Genomic DNA, 20,413 nt, shown 5'->3' with positions numbered 1-20,413 from the left:
ATACATTAAAGCTCTTTTAATGTCTAATGTATGTAGCGCTCTCTCTGCTACTGAGTCTGGCTGTGGGAAGAAGACTAGAAGTTCCACTGTTTGATTTATATGAAACAGAAAGACGACCTTAGGTAAGAATTTTGGGTTTGTGTGAAGTTAGACTTTATGTTTGTGTACTTGTATAAAGGGTTGTTCAATGGTGAATGCTTGTATTTCACTAACTCTTCGTAGTGAAGTGATTGCGACGAGGAATGCTACTTTCCATGTTAGATTTTGAATCTGACACGAATGCATGGGTTCAAACGGTGGACCCATGAGCTGTTTGAGTACAATATTGAGATTCCATAAAGGCACTAGTGGTGTTCTTGGAGGTATGGTACATTTTAGTGCTTCCATGAAGGCTTTGATGACAGGGACTCTAAATAGAGACTTGTTTTGTATATTTTGATAATAGACTGAAATAGCTGTGAGATGTATTTTAATGGATGAAAAAGCTAAATTTGCTTTTTGTAGATGAAGTAAGTAACCTATAATGTCTTGTATTGATGCAGAAAGAGGTGTTATGTGTTTGTATTGACAGTAAAAGACAAACTTTTTCCATTTGTTTGCATAGCACTGCCTGGCAGTGGGTTTTCTTGCTTGTTTATTTACTTCCATACATTCTGGTGGAAGATGTAGATAGCCAAACTCTAAGACTTCAGGAGCCAGATCGCCAGATTGAGTATTGCTGGACTGGGGTGCCTGATCAGTTGTTTGTTTTGTGTCAACAGATCCAGCCTGTTTGGTAGCTTGATGTGTGATACTAGTGACAGGTTTAACAATGTTGTGTACCATGGTTGATGTGCCCACGCTATAAGTATGAGTTTGAGTTTGTTTTGACGCAGTTTGTTTACCAGAAATGGAATGAGTGGGAGAGGGGGAAAAGCGTAAGCAAATATCCCTGACCAGTTGATCCATAGAGCATTGCCCTTGGATGGAGGGTGTGGGAACCTGGATGCGAAGTTTTGGCATTTTGCATTCTGGCTCGTGGCGACTAGATCTAGGTCTGGTGTTCCCCATTGTTGAAAGTACTTGTGAAGTACTTGGGGGTGAATTTCCCACGCGTGTGTTTGCTGATGATCCCAGCTGAGACCGTCCGCTAACTGATTGTGAATCCCTGGAATGTACTCTGCTACAGGGTGAATGTTGTTGTGAATTGCCCAATGCCAAATGTTTTGTGCTAGAAGACAAAGCTGTGATGAGTGGGTTCCTCCCTGTTTGTTCAGGTAGTACATTGTTGTCATATTGTCTGTCTTGATGAGAATGTGTTTGTGAACGAGAAGAGGTTGAAAGGCTTTTAGTGCTAGGAATACAGCTAGCAATTCTAAGTGATATATGTGAAGTTGTTTGTGTTTGCTGTCCCACTGTCCCTGAATGTTGTGATTGTTGAGGTGTGCTCCCCATCCAATCATTGATGCATCTGTTGTAAGAATGGCGTGAGGCACAGGGTCCTGAAATGGCCACCCTTTGTTTAAATTTGTGGAATTCCACCACTGAAGAGAGATGTGTGTTTGGCGGTCTATCGACACTAGATCTTGAAGTTGACCATGTGCCTGTGACTATTGTCTTGCAAAGCACTGTTGTGAGGGCCGCATGTTTAGTCTTGCATTGGGGACAATGGCGATGCATGATGCCATCATGCCCAACAGTTTAATGACAAATTTGACTATGTACTGTTGGTTTGACTGGATTCGTGGTAATATGTTGTGGAATTATTATACCCTTTGGGGACTTGGGCTTGCAAGTAATGTTTGGGTGTTTAATGTGGCTCCTAAATACTGTTGAACCTGCGCTGGTTGTAAGTGAGAGTTTTGGTAGTTTATTGAGAACCCTAGTGTATGGTATTGGCACTATGTTTGAGTGTTGGCTTTTATTAGCCAGTCATCGAGATATGGAAAGACATGGATATGTTGTCTTCTTATGTAGGCTGCGACTACGGCAAGGCATTTTGTAAATACCCTGGGAGCTGTTGTTATCCCTAAGGGTAACACTTTGAACTGGTAATGATTTCCTTGTATTACAAATCTGAGATATTTTCTGTACGGTGGATGGATGGGTATGTGAAAATACGCATCTTTTAGATCCAGTGTTGCCATTAAATCTTGTTGATGCAACAATGGGACTACATCCTGTAGTGTTACCATGTGAAAGTGTTCTGATAGGATGTAAAGATTGAGGGTTCTGAGATCTAGAATTGGTCTCAATGTTCCGTCTTTTTTGGGAATGAGGAAATATAGGGAGTAAACCCCTGTTCCTCTTTGATGATGTGGTACAAGCTCTATGGCTTGTTTGAGTAATAATGACTGTACCTATGTTTGCAACATTGAAATGTGTTGGGAGGAGAGTTTGTGTGGTTTTGGGGGTATATCTGGAGGAGTTTGTGCGAACTCTATGCAGTAACCATGTTGGATAATGGATAAGACCCAATTGTCTGTTGTGATGGGTAACCAGTGTGTGTGTGTGGAACTTTTGCAATCTTCCTCCCACAGGGGAGGTGTGGTGAGGGAAGATGTGGATCAAGTCACTGTTTGGTGTGTGTGGTTTGCTTTGAGGGCTGATATTTTCCTCTAGTTCTGGGAAATTGTCCTCTGTAGGTTCCCGAAACCCCCCAGTGTGGTATTGTGTCTAGTAAGAGGGTTTGGTTTGTGAGGTAGGTGGCTCAGATGTTTGGGGTCTAAAGCCTCCCCCATATTGAGGCTTTCGAAATGAGCCTCTGTATTGAGTTGAGTAAAGCGCCCCCATAGCTTTGGCAGTGTCGGCGTCCTTTTTCATTTTCTCAATGGCTGTATCAACCTGTGTGCCAAACAGTTGGTGTTCGTTAAAAGGCATGTTAAGAACAGCTTGCTGGATTTCAGGTTTAAAGCCAGACGACCTAAGCCATGCGTGTCGTCTAATGGTGACAGCTGTATTAATAGTTCTTGTGGCTGTGTCTGCAGAGTCTAACGCTGACCTGATCTGATTATTGGTAATTGCCTGCCCCTCCTCTACTATTTGCTGGGCTCTTTTCTGTTGATCTTTGGGGAGATGCTGGATAATGTCTTTCATCTCGTCCCAGTGGGCCCTGTCGTATCAGGCCATTAATGCTTGGGAATTGGCTATACGCCATTGATTAGCTGCGTGTGATGCTACTCTTTTACCAGCAGCATTGAATTTTTTACTTTCTTTATCTGGTGGCGGTGCGTCCCCAAATGACTGGGAGTTAACCCTCTTCCTTGCTGCGCTGACCACTACGGAATCTGGGGGTAGCTGTTGGGTAATAAAAGCTGGGTCCGAAGGAGGCGGCTTCTACCCTAGGAGTGATTGCTCTTGCTTTAACTGGTTCCTGAAAGATTTGATGTGCATGTTTTAACATGCCAGGAAGCATGGGTAGACTCTGGTAGGTGGCGTGAGTTGAGGACAACGTATTAAATAAAGAATCATCCTCAAGAGGTTCTGTGTGCATGGCTACGTTATATGACATGACGCTGCCCTAGCTAGAACCTGCGTGTATGAGGTGTTATCCTCTGGGGGCGATGGCTTTGACGGATAGCACTCTGGACTATTGTCAGAAATAGGATCATCATAAAGGTCCCATGGGTCGGTCTCATCCTGTTGTGACTGTGCTGAGTGTACTGGAGACTGTGCAGTGGGGGTAATAGGTGGAGAGATAGTTAGTTGAGGAGAATGAGGAGGAGACTGGTGAGGTGAGAACTGAGGAGGTGGAGATTTTTGTCTTGGTTTTGGCACTTATAGCCGGTGGTTGATCAGTGTCCAAATGTCCTTGAAAGGCCAGCTTCCTCTGTTTTTAGAGGAGGTGCAGTGAGGATTTTGCCAGTGTCTTTATGAATTTGGATTCAGACCTGTTTTTCGTCAAATTCCTCCATTTGCATAAGTTCTTCCGCAAATCTATTGCTTTCTTTCAATTGCTTGGAAAGTCCATGCTCCTCTGTATATGTGTGTCTTTTCGGCTCCGAAGCCGGTTTCCTCGGGATAAAAAGGCCTGGAGTAGACGTTGGCCTCGGCTCCATGAGGGATTTTCAGGGCTTCGACTCGATGGGTCGGTGCATGAGCATTTCGGAGCCTGTGCTTCGGCTCGAGTCAGAAGGCTTCAGTGGTGTGGCCTTTCTCGGTGCCGAAGATGTTGCTTGGTCACCGGTATTTTTTTTACGGGTGGAGCCATGGCCTTCTGGCAGTGGCATCCCCGAGGCCTTGTGTTTGGGCTTGGACTGGGTCGGGGCACGTGCTGGCCAGCTGTTATTGGCCTGTCATTGTCGGACTCATGCTCGGAGTCGGAACCCCGAACGGAGACTGCAGTGTGGATCATCTCCTCCTCTTCTGCGTCCAGGCGTTCAGTGCTTCTCAACGCCATTTTTAACCTTTGCGCTCTTTGGTCTCGTAGAGTCTTTTTTTGAGCGGAAGGATCTGCAGGCCTCGCAAGTATCCTCTCGGTGGTCTGGAGATAGACACAGGTTACAGACTAGATGTTGGTCCGTGTAAGGGAACTTCGCGTGGCACCGAAGGCAGAATCTAAACGGGGTCCAGACCATGAGGCTTCAACAAGACTTTTGGTTGGGCCAACAAGGCCCGAATTGGGCACGGGTGCCCCGAAGGGCAAGTAGAGATCTGTATCCGACGGTACCCAAGTGTTGATAGATGGTACGCGATCGAAAACAATACCGACGAATTTAGAGAGTTTCTAGTACTAAGATGGAGTTGATGCCCATGAGCAATGGAGCCGAAAAGGAGGAGTCACTCGGTCCCGTGACTCGAAAAGACTTCTTTGAAGAAAAACAACTTGTAACACTCCGAGCCCAACACTAGATGGCAGGACCTGTGCATAGCATGTGTATCTGCAGCTACACTTGCCATCGAACACATGTATATGGAAAATGTCACTTACCCAGTGTACATCTGTTCGTGGCATGTTCCGCTGCAGATTCACATGCTGTGCACTGTTCCTGCCATCTAGTGTTGGCTCAGAGTGTCACAAGTTGTTTTTCTTCGAAGAAGTCTTTCGAGTCCCAGGACCGAGTGACTCCTCCCTTCATGGAAGGACTAAAGCGGCTCATACCTCCAAGAACTCCACCAGTACCCTTGTGGAACCTTAATATTGTACTTACACGACTCATGGGTCCACCTTTTGAACCCATGCATTCTTGTCAAATCCAATTCTTAACTTGGTAAGTGGCATTTCTAATAGCTATCACTTCATTACGAAGAGTTAGTGAAATACAGGCTTTCACTATTGAGGAACCCTTTATACAAGTACACAAACAAAGTTGTTCTCCGCACAAATCCAAAAGTTCTACCAAAAGTCATTTCACCGTTTCATTTGAACCAAACAGTGGAACTCCCAGTCTTCTTCCCACAGCCATACTCGGTAGCAGAGAGAGCACTGCATACATTAGATATAAAAAGAGCTCTAATGTTCTATATGGACAGAACAAAACCATTTCGTAAAACTAAACAATTGTTCGTCGCATTCCAGAAACCCCATGCTGGGAACCCTATATCCAAACAAGTCATAGCCAGATGGATAGTTAAATGTATACAAACTTGTTACCTTAAAGCCAAAAGAGAACTAATCATTACACCAAAGGCACACTCCACTAGAAAGAAGCAACAATGGCCTTTCTAGGTAACATTCCAATGACAGAGATTTGTAAGGCAGCCACTTGGTCCACACCTCATACTTTTACCAAACACTACTGTGTAGATGTGTTAGCAACACAACAAGCCACAGTACGACAGGCTGTCCTAAGAACATTATTTCAAACAACTTCATCTCCTACAGGCTGACCACCGCTTTCAGGAGGATTACTGCTTTGAAGTCTATGCACAGCACGTGTATCTTCAGCTACACATGCTATTGAACGGAAAATGTAACTTACCCAGTGTACATCTGTTCGTGGCATGTTCCGCTGCAGATTCACATGCGTCCTCCCACCTCCCCGGGAGCCTGTAGCCGTTTAAGTTGCAATTAACATTGTATATATGTAAATAAACATTCTATTACCTCAAACTATGTACATACATATCTATTCCATGGACATCTTTACTATTCTCATTCTACCACTCCTACCTCACCCTCTGCGGGAAAACAATCTAAGATGGAGTCGATGCCCATGCGCAATGGAACCGAAAGGGAGGAGTCACTCAGTCCAGTGACTCGAAAAGACTTCTTCGAAGAAAAACAACTTGTAACACTCCGAGCCAACACTAGATGGCAGGAACAGTGCATAGTATGTGAATCTGCAGCGGAGCATGCCATTGAACATATATATATATATATATGAAAAAAACCTGTTACAGGGTCGTTATAGTTAGGCTCACATTTCACATGTACAAAACCAGTTAAATTCAGTAGTTACAGTTTCCTCAGCTAACTATAACTTCTGTCCTTGTAATGCACTGCTTATGACCTCACATACTACATCACTCATGACATGGTCAGTAACATCACTGATGACATCATCTAGTGAGTGTAAGTGGCTGTATAGATATGGGAATGTGAGTGGCTGTACAGGTGACTTGCTGCGTGTTTGCTTGTATTGGTGAGTGACAGTGTGTGTGTGACTTTATCAGTGAGTGGGTGGGTGAGTCAGTGCCTGTACAGATGAATGAGTGGATGTATCACTAAGTTTTTGCATTAGTGTGTGGATGGATCAGTGCCTTTATGGGAGAGTGAATGGATGTGTGAGTAGCTATATTGGTTAGTCACTGGGTGTGTCAGTGTGTGCATTGGCGAGTGGGTGGGTGGATGAGTTGCTGCATGGGTGAAAAGGTGTGTGAGTTATTTTATGGATGAGTTAGTAGATGTTAGTGACTATTGGTGAGTGAGTGGGTGAGTCTGACTGTATGGGTAACTAAGTCGGCGTATGAGTGACTGTATACATAAGTTACAGGCTGTATCAATGACTGTATGGGAGAATAAGTGGATGTGTGAGTAGTTCTCAGTAAGTGAGTTGGTGTGCTAGAGTCTGCATGGGTGACTGGGTGTGTCAGTGATTGTACGGGTGAGTGACTGTGTCTGGTAGTTATAAAGCTGAGCTACTTTGTGTGTGTCTGTGTCAAAGAGTGAGCGGCTGTGAATAGATAGCGGAGTGTGTGGGTGTGTGACTGCTTGTATGCGTGAGTGTGGGGTAAATTAGTGGCTGTGTATGGTATTTGTTTTTGTAAGTGGTTCTATAGGTGTATGAGTTGGTGTCTGAGTGGTTATATGAGTGTGTAAGTGGGTGTGTGAGTAGGTGTATGAATAGCTGACTTAGTAATGTATGGTGAGTAAGTGAGTGCGTGCCCGTCAGTAGTCTTATGGGTGTATGAATGAGTGTGAGAGTAGTTGTGTATGTGAATGTACAATTGTTTGTATGGGGGTATGAATAAGTGTTTGAGTTTTTTTGTGAATGATGTCATCAGTAATGTCATTTGGGATGTCATCAGTGATGTCACTGACCAGGTCATGAGTGATGTACTATGTGAGGTCATAAGCAGTGCATTATGGGGGCGCATAACTAACTGCTGATTTTCACTGGTTTTGTATGTGTGAAATGTGAACCTAACTATAACGTCCCTGTAACCGTTGTTTTTTTTTCCAGATAATTTCTATGATTTTTTTCAATTCTATTTCCTAACTACAACATCTCTGTAACCTTTGTTTTTTTTCAGGGAATTTCCACGTTTTAAAAAAAACGAAAAGTAATTTTCATTACTTTACATTAATCCAACCACCACCGTGCACAGCCTTCGGCCATCTGCAGCAGCGATTGGACACAGGCCCTGCGACCAACCCCTATAACCACCCAACCCCACGCTGCACACAGCCTTTGGCCATGCAAAGCGAGGATGTGCCACACAGCATGGAGCCAACCCCTATAACAAGCCAACCGGCACTGTCAGCTCGCACCAAGTCACAGCAAACAGCTATGTCCCAGAGGTGGGCCCCCAAGGACATAGCAGGAGCCAGCCCTGGAAGGTGGCGGTGCCCAGGGCCATTACTGGCTCCTTGTGGGGGGCCGCGCAGCCCTCCTCACACATCAGTAGCTCTGGGGAGACGATGTTCTCCTGGGCCTGGAGTCCCCAACGGAACCTCCATTTCTTTTAAAATTAGCCCCTGGGAGGTGGTAGTTGCAGGGGCTGCGGACTGGGGCCAGTGACCCCCCCCATCAGATTTGTTTGAAACCCCAGGAGGTGGCGTTCCCCAAGGCTATGGGGGAGCTGGATGGCTCCCTCATGTTTTATTTATTAAAAGCTCTGAGGAGGTGGTGATCCCCAGGGATGCGGGAGTCCACGCAGTCCCCCCGCATACCATGTAACATTGGCCTCAAAGGAGGTGGCGGTCACCGGGTCTTTGCGAAGCCCAAGAGTGGGGCCCCATGCACCCCTCCTTATTTCTTGCATGCCCCTAGGACTTAGCCCACCTGCGGGCTTAATGAAAAGGGCGGGAAACTGCCCATTTTTTTTTTTTACTCATTCGAAAAATCAGAAGATCAGGATCCGAGGATTTTTCCGAATTCTTTTTTTTTTTTAATGCTTTAAAGCTCTGGTTGGGTTCCTCTGAGATGCCAGCACCAGAGCTAAGAGGTCCGGGTGTCCCTACCCTGACCCCCTTATTTTTTTGTTTTACTTTATTTTCTGGGACTCAGCTGAAGCAGAGTCTTAAAGTGGTTGCCAACACTTCCTGGTTGAAGTGTTGGCAGCCTATCAGATATCTACACGGGGACAGTCGGATCTGCGGAGGATCAGCATTCCTACATATCTATATTAATATTAACTCTAATTTCTCGAAAACTACTGAACGGATTTAAACCAAATCACAAAAAGCATGCTTTTGGGACCAAGATCTAGCTTTTTGCCAAATTTGGTGTAGTTCCGTTTAGAAGTTAAGGCTGTAGTCATGTTGAAAAGTTTGATAAATCCCATTGACATAGAATGGGGGAAAAATGTGTTTTGGGAGCCACCCCCCCTTTTCTCGGCACCCCCTTGACTGATCACCACAAAGCTTTTTAGAAAGCAGCTGAACTGACTAAAGTATACGTTTTGAAAATTTCACGAAGATTTGTCAAGCGGCACCAAAGTTGTCAAAATAAAAAACGCCCAGTCTATGGTAAAAAAAAAAAAAATCCAAACATTAACTACCTAGTGGCCACTGCCACTAGTATATATAGATATATATATATATATGCACTGAAAAAAAACAAAGGTCACAAGGACATTATAGTTAGGTTCTGAATTTACTTGTACAAAACCATGGGAATTCAGGGGTCTCAAGGCCATCAGAGGCTCAGAAGAGGGGGGCAATGTGTCCCCCTCCAAGAAGTACCTAACCCCAGGGAGGTGGTGGTCCCAGGGGTCCATAGGGACCCCTTTTTTTTTTTTAACATGTGCCCTGACGGGTGATGGTCCCGGGGACAGCGGGGTGGGTGGTGCTTTCCCCTGCAAATAAAACACATTTTGCCCCAGGGGTGGTGGTCCCCGGGGCAGCGGGAGGGGGCCAGACAGCCCCCTGCAACTATATGAAAGCCCGGGAGAGGTGATGGTTTCCAGGGCAGCAGGGGGGGACAGCCCCACCCGCATACAGAAATGTAAGCCCCGGGGAGGTGGCTGTCCCAGGGGCGTCGGAAGCGGGGACAGGAGGGCCCCTCCAGGCTCTTTTTCTTTCTTTTTTCTTTAAAAAAGGTCCCAGGACTTGGCCCACCCGGGGGCATTAGTTTTACGAAGTGCAAGAGAGCGCACTTCATTTTTTTATTTTTTTACTTTACTAGCGGATTCGCAGATCCACCGCGACTCTGCACTTAAAAGTTTAAAAAAATGCTTTTTAGCCCGGGGGACGGGGTCACTTTGGGACCTCACCACAAGCGCTAAAGGGTCAGGGTGTTCGTACCCTAGCTCCTCTTGTATTTTTTATTCTTTATTATTGGGACTCAGCTTCAGCAGAGTCCCAAGATGGCTGACAACACTTCAACAACTTTTGTTGTTTAAATGTTATCAACCAAGCAGATCTTTGCACAAGATCGGCAGGGGTCACTAATCATTCCTAGATATATACATTTGAATTTTCTTTAATTTCTCCATGGAACTGAGCAGAATTACACCAAAACAAAAAAATCACTCTTTCTGGACCAGGATCTACCTTCCTGCCAAATTTGGTCTAATTTCATCCAGTAGTTTTTGCACTATTACTGTTCAAAATCGCGAAGGAAAAATGAATGGGGAAAACATGTTTTCGGACCCCCTTTTTTTCTCGCAAGACGTAAGAAAGGTAGTAAGATTTCAAATTACGTTAAAAAAAAACCTTAGATATTTACTGAAGTAACCCAAGGTTAAAGTTGAGTTATACATAGGTCATCTAACATTAAAAAAACTACTGTTTTGCAACCAAAAGCCACTGAAGTTCACCAGTTGTACATATCTGACATAAGCAGAACTTGCACTGCCGCAAATTTCAGATGATTTAATGTGCAGTCATAAGCAGCGCATCACAGCAATGCAAGTTCTACTTATGTCAGTAACATATATACCTGGTGAATATCATTTTTGGGGGTTTTACAAGTCCTCCGTAAAAAATCACTAACTGTCATTGTTTTAGGTGACTGTTTATGGTTAATTTGAATCGAGTTATAGACTACTACCTTACTTACATATAACTTCACTTAAACTTTTGTTTTTTCAGTGAATTTCCATGTTTTCTTAAAAATATAAAGTAATATTTCAGAACAATATGTGTGCGGCCACCCCCACAAGCAGTCAAATCAGCCACACAAGCCCACCCTACACTTTAAAAAAAAAAAAAAGTTTTTGGGGTCTCGCAAGATTCCTTCTGAAGTCCCTGGGACACATTAGGGTGCCACACTGGGTACCACAGGACCACCACAAAACCCCACAAACATTTTTCATATTTTTGTGTTCTACTGACCCATGCCACCCACCTTCCTAAAAGAGCTAGGAGGTCCCGGAATCCCTACCCTTGCCCATTATATGTGTTTTTCTTTCTTTTTTTTTAGGACTCAAGTCATTAAATGCCAGCCAAAACATCTTACTTCGTGCTGCGGCCACCAAACACATCACTGAGTGCCACAGGACCAGCCAATAAGAATCTTTTCTTTTTGTTGTTTTTCTCCAACTGGAGGACCACAGCACTAGAAACCACTATTTTCTAAACCTTAATTCACCCAAACAGCTGAAGAGATTTACGTCAAATCACACTGCGAGTAATGTGTAGCTTTCTGCACAATTTGGTGTCATTCTGATAAGCCCTTTTCGCTGTATCATTGTTCTACTTTCTCTATGGATGGAAACTGCATGAGAAAAAGGTGTTTTGGGACCCCTACTTTTTCTTGCACCCCCGACCTAACAGATTAACCAAAACTATGGAGAAATGCTGAGGTGGAACTTATTCTTGGAATATTTTGTGAAGATTCGTCAAATGCTGCTAAAGTTCTCAGCAAAACAACAAATGCTCTTCCTATGGAAAATCGGACTCACATATAAAAGTGTGTGTGTGTGTGTGTGTTTGTTGGCCAAAAAAAGATAGAGTGATGTATTAGGTGTTGAAAAGTTAGAAACTAACAATTTAATCAATTATTGCATTTGAGAAGTCATCTGTGATCTCATCTATTATGTAATTTAACGTGTCATGAGTGATGCAACATGTGAGGTCTTAAGAAGTGCATTTTTTCTTTGATTTATAAATGATAGTTTTCAACCTGTTTATGCATGGCTTCACAGCAGCTTGCCCTGTGTGGTCAAGTTTGTTGCCCCTACCCCCTTCTAGCCCACACTCCGTTCTCCGTGCCCCTGTCACCATTCTCCTGGCCTCCTAAGTCAGCTTGCTACCCCTGCCATCTGCGCCCTGTCCCCCCCAGCTGCCCTACATGGTCAGCTTGCTGCTACTGCCCTTTGTGGATTGCCCGTACTGGTCATTTTGATGCTCTGCCAACCTCCAGCCTGCCCTAAGTGTTTTGTAAGTGTATTACTCCCTCATGCCATGTGTGGTATGTTGTGCTGCACCCGTTGGCCTGCCTTCCACGGTCAGCTTTCTACCGCTGCTCTTGACTTCTTCCGGCCTGCCCTCCATTCTGTGGGTTGGTGTGCCCTCCAGCACCTCCACTACCCTCTGTATCCCATGTTTGTCTTTCTACCCACTCTCATCCTGCCCTCCGTGGCTAGTTGTGCTGCAGCTTCCTATGCAGGCCTTCTTTCTGTGATTAGCATGCTGCCCCTGCCTCCCTCTAACATGCAGTCTGTTCACTGTCTAGGTGCCCGTAACCATTCCCATCTGCCCTTCATGGTCAGCTTGCTATTCATGTTGGCCTGCTCTCCATTTTCAGCTTGCTGCCTGTGCTCTCCTCCCCCTGCTCTCCATTCTCTGAGTGCATGCCCCGTCCCCTCCCTCTTTCTTGCCCTCCACAGGCTACTGCGCTGCCCCTGCGCATGCAGGCATGCCTTCTGTGGCCAACTTGCCACCCCAGTCCCCATTTACTCTTGCCTGCCCATCCAGGCCTCCATTGTCAACTGTGATGCCCCTGCCAGCCTGCACTCCAGTCAGTCTGAAGCCCCTGCCCCTTCCCCACCCTCTGTTCTTCATGTTTGTCTTCACACCCCCTCTGAGCCTGCCCTCTGTAGTTAGTTGTGCTGCAGCTGCCTATGCAGGCCTTCTTTCCGAGACCAGTATGCTGTCCATACCTCCCCCTAACATGCAGTCTCTTCACTGTATAAGTGCCCCTAACCACTCCCATCTGCCCTTCAAGGTAAGCTTGCTACCAATGCCCATGCTGGCCTGCCCTCCATTTTCAGCTTGCTGTCAGTGTTCCCCTCCCCCTGCTCTCCATTCTCTGAGTGCATGCCCCTGCTCCCTCCCTCTCTCCTGCCCTCCATGGGCTACTGTGTTGCCCCTGCTGGCCTGCTTTCTGTGGTCAGCTTGCTGCCCCATGTCCCTGCTTCCTCCTGTCTGCCCTTCGTGGTCTATTGTTCTCCCACTGCTCCTCTGCCTGGTCTCTCTGTAAGCTTGCTGCCTCTACCGCCCTCCCCTTCGACCTCTATTGTCTGTGTACATGCACTCCTTCCTGCACTCCGCTGCCTCTTCCTTCCTGCTCCCCACTGGTAGTTGTGCTGACCCTGCCACCTGTCCTATTTTGTCAGCTTGCTGCCCTTTGCCTCTCCCCCAGCCCTCTGCTACCCGTGTGCATGCCCCTGCCCCATCCCTCCTGCTCTATGTGATCATTTGAACCGAGTTTGCCCCAGTTGCGCCTGGTCAGCGTGCTGTCCCTGCTGGCCTTTGTGCTGCTTCTGCTGCCTTCTCTGCTTACTGTCCTTGCCCCTGCCCTCTTTTCCACTGTTCCTACTGTTGCACCCTCCATCTGCAGTCTGTTGTGCTGCCACAGTCCCTGCTACCTGTCTCTGCATTGGTCAGTTTGCTGTCTAACTCCTTCTGCCCTCCACTGTCCATGGGTGTGTGCCCTTGTTCCCTGTGCTGTCATTGCCCCTTCCACTTGCTTGTCCTCATTTTCTCTATCTAGAGCACTAGCCATAATTTATATGACAAAACAAACCCACTCATTTTTTTCATTTTTGAAGAAAATGCTTCAAGTTTTATAGCTTCAGGTGCGCCATATTTTTGTATTTTTGGCATAAATACAAATGCTAGGGCCCTAGTTGTTTATTAGAGCACTGTGGGAAGCTGCAATATCACACTAAGGAGTTAAATGACAAACTGCTGCTGTCGTTGAAAGTAAATGTTGCACTCAGAATATCAGACTTTCTTCTGATATGGCTGAAGAAGGTAGTGTGATTTTACGGATTTTCATTTTAGTTACTGGAGCACCTTCCATAACCTATATGAGAAAATCTTGAGTAAACATTCTTCTCCCAAGCATAGTTCATCAACTCCCAGCAAATGACCAGCATCTTTCACTGGGCACAATTACCTTAGAACATACCATAGTTTCTAAAGTTAATATGCTGCCACCAACAAATGATTTATGTTGTAACTAAAATCTGTTATCACCCTTTATTTGTGCTCCGGTTTGTGACCTCAAAACCTGGCATTCATTACAGTGCATTTCAATGGGGGCTACAAACCTGAGATCTGTAATTCCTGTTGTGGACAGCCAATTTAGTGGGTGATAGGTGGAGGTCCCTTTGTGACCCCACCCCAAATACCCTGCGGGGACATATTGTTCGGGTTGTGGCAAGCCAATCAGGATTGGCTAATCACTTTTAACTGGCCCATCAGAGCATATCTGGACACTGACCGTTCAGATATACCTATTTTTTAATCCTTTCTTGACAACCAGGAGCACGCCTTGAAACACAGATTTTTCAAAAACAGCTGAACTGATTTACATCAAATTACAAAAATCATACTTCCTGTATAAAGATCTAAGGCCCATATTTAAGGAAAATGACGCACAACTGCGCTAGTGCAGTTGTGCTGTCAAAAATACTAATACAAGCTAACGCCAGTCCTTAGCGCCCTCCGTGCTCCATATTTAAAAAAAAAAAAAAACACACAATGGCGCTAAGGAATGGTTAGCGTCATGGAAAATGACACTAGCCGGTGCTGGAAGGCTTAGGAAGAATGGCGCTAGTGGGCCAAAAATGACGCTAGACTGATTAGCAGCATAATATCTGATTGAACTAGAACACAGCGGTGAAGACTAAATAAACAGTAAAAAATGAACTTAGTGCTCTGTCTCAAAAACACAGAGAAATTACTGGTTATGGGATACGATACACAATCCACACCATCCCCAACGATGCCTGTCATGCACAAAACACTACTTGGCAAATGGTATGCTAAAAAAAAAGCTATTTAAGCAAGAGTTAGACATGAATGGTGGGAGTAAGCAGTGCACAGTGGTAGTTGGACGCAGGCCCTGCACCTATGCCCTTGCCGGCAGTTAAACCCACAACACACAGCCTTTGGCCATCAGTAGCTTTGCACAGCCCTTCCAACACCCTTCAGTTTAGGGCCTTCGAGGGCTGGAAGGCAGGTTATATGAGGACAGAGATCAGTGCAGGCCACAAAATGAAAATGGTGGCTGAATTCAACATCTATAATGAGTAACTGCAGGATCACAATTGCTTTTTGAATTTGGTCACTGTTTTCTACATTTGTTGCTGCGTTAGGACTAGAGATCTTCAAGTCTCTGGGCAGCTCTCTCCACTCTCCTCAGTTTGGACACCACTGAGGCTGGCACCTGATGGCTGTGGAACATTTTTCCCAATTTCCGAGATGGCAGCAAAAAAAAGTTTGTCTCCAGTCAATCACACTTGACAAAAAATTGAAAATGTGATTAATATGTGTCACGAATCGATTTTAAACAGCACCAGATACAAAAGTGTAACCCCTTTCAAGCCCACCTGGAAACTATCTATTTTTAAACACTTCATGCTCAATAACCACTGAAAGGACATACACCAAAACAACAAAAGTATGGTTTGAGTTAGGTCTTACCTTTGTGACAAGTTTAGGGCAAATCTGTTAAGCAGTTTTGGCTAGCTAAAGACATAAGAAAACATCCTAATGGAGCTAAAATGGGAAAACCAACTTATTTCACGGTCCCCACCCATGACGTTTTTTTCTCCAATGCACAGGTCTGCACAATTGTCAGTTAGTGCACTGAAAGAATTACAATGAATGGCAAAAGTGCAAGGGCCCAGTGTTTAAACTTCTATTAACCTGGGTTGTTCAACAAAGATATGTTGTAGGGAACGTGTTTTTTTCTGGATGGTCATCCTTGAATTTCACCTTCTGCTGGAACAGTGGCCATGGGATCTGAGGGGCACTGCATGCCCAAACATTTTTAATCTGAGAAAACAGTTCCCCCAACTTTTTATGAAAAGACAACTATCCCAGTTCGGTTAATTCCAAGAGTTGAAATGTTTCAACTGGGAAACCTAGGGAGGGTCAGACAGGTAACCAAACCTCCTTGACAAAGTGCCTGCTTGCCTGAAAGAAATGTAAAAGTGCACAACTTGTTAATTTGCAAATGTAAAGGGTGCTTGGAATCGATGGAATCATTTGAAGTTTCCTGACAAAACAGATTTATTATTTTGAGAATATTATAAGGGAGTTACCAGTTGAGCTGTGAAGTGTGTGCTTTTAAAGGACAGTTATAAAAAATGCACTATCCACAGTCTGGGAATTACTAAAATCTATGTTTTAGAAGCACTTTTGTGAATTAAACTTTTTTGTGCATTTTATATCATCCTATCTTAAACTGTGTGTATTACATGTTTAAAATAATGAGTTACATATTCACAGTACTTTCTGTCACACACTGGGACGTCGTAGAACTAAATGTACATCATTCTCGACTGCTCCAACCAGGATTCAATTCTGTGGCTCTATGGGTACAGACACAGGCCTGTTCAGTGTATTAACTAACAGAGGTTTCAAATGTACAGTAGTGCGCTTCCCACAGATTGGATTAACTTGCATTTATATTTAATTTAAGATGTGTCTTATTAAATATCTAATTACCTGATGGTAAAAGACTGAAAACATTTACAGATTATTTTGTTTTTTTTTAGCCATGCCTTCCACTGCACCCCACACTCAGTCACCCTGTCCCCATCCATTGCACACAGCATCAACTTTACAACTTTGGGCAATTTACCTCTGCTAACCAGGAGTAGAGTGCTGATACTGTCCCCTTAAAATTTGTTTAAAATGGCTTATTCCTAATTGGCACATTTACATTTAACTTGCCTTTCAGTCCCTAGTAAATGGTGTAGGAAGTGCACCCACGGCCTGGAATTTAAATGTCACTTTTGGACTGCAATACCGATTGTGCCAGCCACTATAGTGTCAGTACAAACAAGGCTTCAGCCATACTCTTAGTAGCCTGACTGCTGCAGCACCACCTATTAATACAGCCCTTTTGGGGGCATGACTAGGTGCCAAAGCTGATAGATACACGACATTGAGGCTCCTGATGAAGGCCCAGATTGCCTTACTGTTCACCTAGCAAACTGATTTCTCTTGACATCTACTGGTGAAGGGATGCTGTTCAGACCACAGGGACTACATGTCAGGGGAATGAAGCCCATCCCTTTTTCAGAGAGCGCCACAGCCGTAGGCCTGCAGAGATCAGCACAGGAGTGACTGCTCTCTCATGGCCACGAGTAAGATGTGATTGGGCAGCATCCAGTAAACCTGGAGTAGCAGACCCCACACAACTAGCGGGCTGGAGCCTCCAACTCTGAGGTGAAAGCCAATGCTCTCGAGGGCTCAGAACAAAGGCCTGCTCTGGGCAGAGGTGTGACCTCCTCTTCCAGGCAGGATGGACAGTCCAGGGCCGGGAGCGTCAAAGGCCTTGCTGCCTAAATAGTCTAGGAGGCTGAACCCCTAGTTCCTGACTCCACTTTTGGCAGTAGGTCTGGCAGTGGTATTAGGTAAATTAGGAAGAGTGCCCACTCCATGCCAGTCCCACCCCTAGGGGGGACGAAGTAAAGTGGGCACTACCTTTGAAATTCCTCCAACTTGTATGGAAGGAATTAGGTCAATAGGGAAAGGGATCTGCCCACCTGCCAATGGAAGTGATCATAGGAAGGGTGCAGTCACCCTAAAGGTGAGTAGCACATGGGCTACCTCCTGGCACTCCTTGTAACGCCCCTAAGTTCAGTATTTAGGTGGCACCCCTCAACCCTAGAATCAGATTCCTGTCAACCTAAGATGATCCGGACACTACAGAAGCCGCACAGCAGAATAAGATTGAAGACAACTACTGACTTGGCCCAAGACCTACCGGTCTGTCTGCAGCCTTCAAAGCTCCTGCACAAGAAGACTACTTGTCCTGCAGTCAGAGACCTCCAAAGCCTTGGGGGGACTGTTTGCCTTAAAAAAAAAAAGAACAAGAACTCCCATGGACAGCAGACCTGACAGAAAGAAACAAATCCAAAGAAGAAAGAAACCTGCCTGGGGAACCGTGAAACCACCACCTGGAACCACCTCTGCACCTGACACCCACGGCCCGAGTCCAAATGGCACACCAGTCCAGTGAAGGTTTCCAAGTGCTCCGACCCAGAGTCCATCATGGGTTGACTCCTTCCAGACTCCACAGCTATGTCTGTAGCCTATACTTGAGGGCTCCACCTGACTGCAACCTGCCCGGTAAGCTGTTTCCAATGCTAAAAGACACCCCTGCACCTGGAGCCCCTGGGCTTTGGGGAGCTAGGACGTTGGCGTCCCTATGACCCCTGGTATCTCAACTTACCTGGGCAACTGTGGGTTGACCTCTCCTGGCCTAAGCCTGCAGCCAGATTCTGAACACGATCTCCTGCATTGAATAACATTGGGAGCCCGACCCTGTATTTGCACTCTGCAACCAGCCGCCCCTGTGCCAATAAGGGTGTAAAATTGGTTCTACCTTGTTGCCCCCCCGTCCTTGGTTTCAACCCCAGGAGATCCACCCCTGACCTCGCTTTACTCACCTGAAAGCAGAGCTGCAGCAGATACCCCCTGTCTCAATTGAAAAGCATTGGGCCCCCGATGCTGTACCCTTGAGGGTGTAACTTTGGTGCTGCTTTGTGACCCCTCCACCTCCGGTGCTTGCCTCAACCGCTGGAGACCAACCTCTGACATCACCTGTACTTACCTGGGAACAGCGCGTCTTTGGTCCCCCCCAGTCTCCATTGACTAACATTGGGCACCGACTCAGACAAACCTTGGCACCCAGCAGCCCCTGTGCTGCTGTGGGTGCCCTCTTGGTACCAAACTGAACATTGCCCAGTGCTAGCCTGAACCCCTGAGGACTGGGGTCATAAGCATTCACTTACTTGAAAAACTGCAACTTGTTTTCCTTCCACAGGTTAACTTTGAAGACTCTGAAAATTGCACTGTCTCGATTTCTAAAACAGCAAAGTATTTTTAACTTGAAAACTGCTTACCTTGTAACAACGTTTTTGTGTTCAAAGCATGTATCAAAGCAACTGTTATTTTTCTAAATTGGACTTGGATTTATTCTTCAAGTGTGTGTCTCATTTATTGCCTCTGTGAGTACAACAAATGCTTAACACAACTCCTTGATAAGCCTAGTTGCTCGCCCACACTACCAGAAATAGAGCTCTAGACCTATTTCTGTCTCTGCAGTGTACTTCATTTTAGTACACTATATAGAGAGCCAGCTTCGGACAGGACGTTTGTACTGGGAGCTACACACCCTTGAGCACAGACACAAAGCAAATTCCTCCAAAAAGGCTCAGCTGGGAGGAAGGTTATGGGGCAGGGAGAGGGGGGAGGTCACACAGCAGATTACAGTGAGGTCAACTACATCTTAGCACAGGTAGGTGTGTGCTTCTATGAAGGAGGCAATGAAGCAAGCATCCTTCAAGCTAACAAACCCTGTCTAAAGAAGGAACAGACTTACATAATGGATTTCAAAAATCCGAGAAGGGAAATACAACTGACAGATGAAGGGAAGGGAAGGGAAACTACAAGCCTTTCATAAATTTTATGGAAAGCTCTATGCAGAGACTCCAACTGACACATTAGCAAGATTCTAATTGCAGCAATAATGCCTTAAACCATACGAATGGCCTCAAACATTCATTGACTGAAGCAACTATATCCGTCTTAGTTAAACCTGGTAGGGACCTCATTCAGTGCTCATTGTACTTTCCAATCTCCCTGTTAAACGTGGATGCCAAAATCTTCAAGCATGTACTAGCAAATCCTCTGGAGCCAGTACTGCCCTAATTGGTGCAGGTCAACCAGACGGGATTTAATCCCTGAAGGTCAAAGAGTAACAGCACCAAAAGAGCACTACACCTAGTTGACCTTGCACTGAACCAACACAAAGAAGCAGTACTTCTATCATTAGGTGAGGAGAAGGCATTCAACAGGGTGGGTTGGGGTATGATGATGGTGGTATTGGACACAGCAGGACTCTGCACTAGATACCAGGGACTGGGTGGATGCCCTATACACCTCAACTGGGGTCAAAATAAGGGGACATTTGTAAAGGTTTTCCATCAGTGGTGATACAAAGAGGCATGAGGCAGGGCTTCCGATTCTCCCTGCTGCTCTTTGCTCTATACTTAGAACCTCTTTTGAAAAGAATAAGAGTACCCACAGATTACTGGCAGAAACTTTAAAAAATAATCCTTCAAGGTGTCAACTTTTGTGGATGACATTCTGCTATCCTTCACTGCACTACAGCAATGTCTGCAGGAGGTGGTGCTTCTGCTCGATTAGTGCAAGGAGCTTTCAGGGCTCTTAAAACAACTTACATAAGTCAGAGGGGATCATTCTGGTACAAGGCCAAACCTTTTCCCAAACCTTATAAAATGACACCCCTTTTAAATGGACACAGCAAGGCTCGACATTAATGGGCATCTACTTCACCCCAGGTGCACTCAAGTGTGCTAGAAGCAATGTCAAAATGCTAACAAAGGCAATAAA

The 20,413-nt window shown here is 45.4% G+C and overlaps 1 protein-coding gene across 1 annotated transcript in view; it reads right to left on the bottom strand.

Annotated features, from left to right (window-relative positions):
• The window catches only part of SORL1 (sortilin related receptor 1), a 669,532-nt gene that overhangs the window by 13,239 nt on the left and 635,880 nt on the right, over window positions 1-20,413 (bottom strand). The window lies entirely within an intron of this gene.

Source organism: Pleurodeles waltl, chromosome 3_1 (assembly GCF_031143425.1).
Source record: "Pleurodeles waltl isolate 20211129_DDA chromosome 3_1, aPleWal1.hap1.20221129, whole genome shotgun sequence".
NCBI lineage: Eukaryota > Metazoa > Chordata > Amphibia > Caudata > Salamandridae > Pleurodeles > Pleurodeles waltl.
Note: the sequence above shows the minus strand (reverse complement) of the source record. Positions and strands in the feature narration are given on the sequence as shown.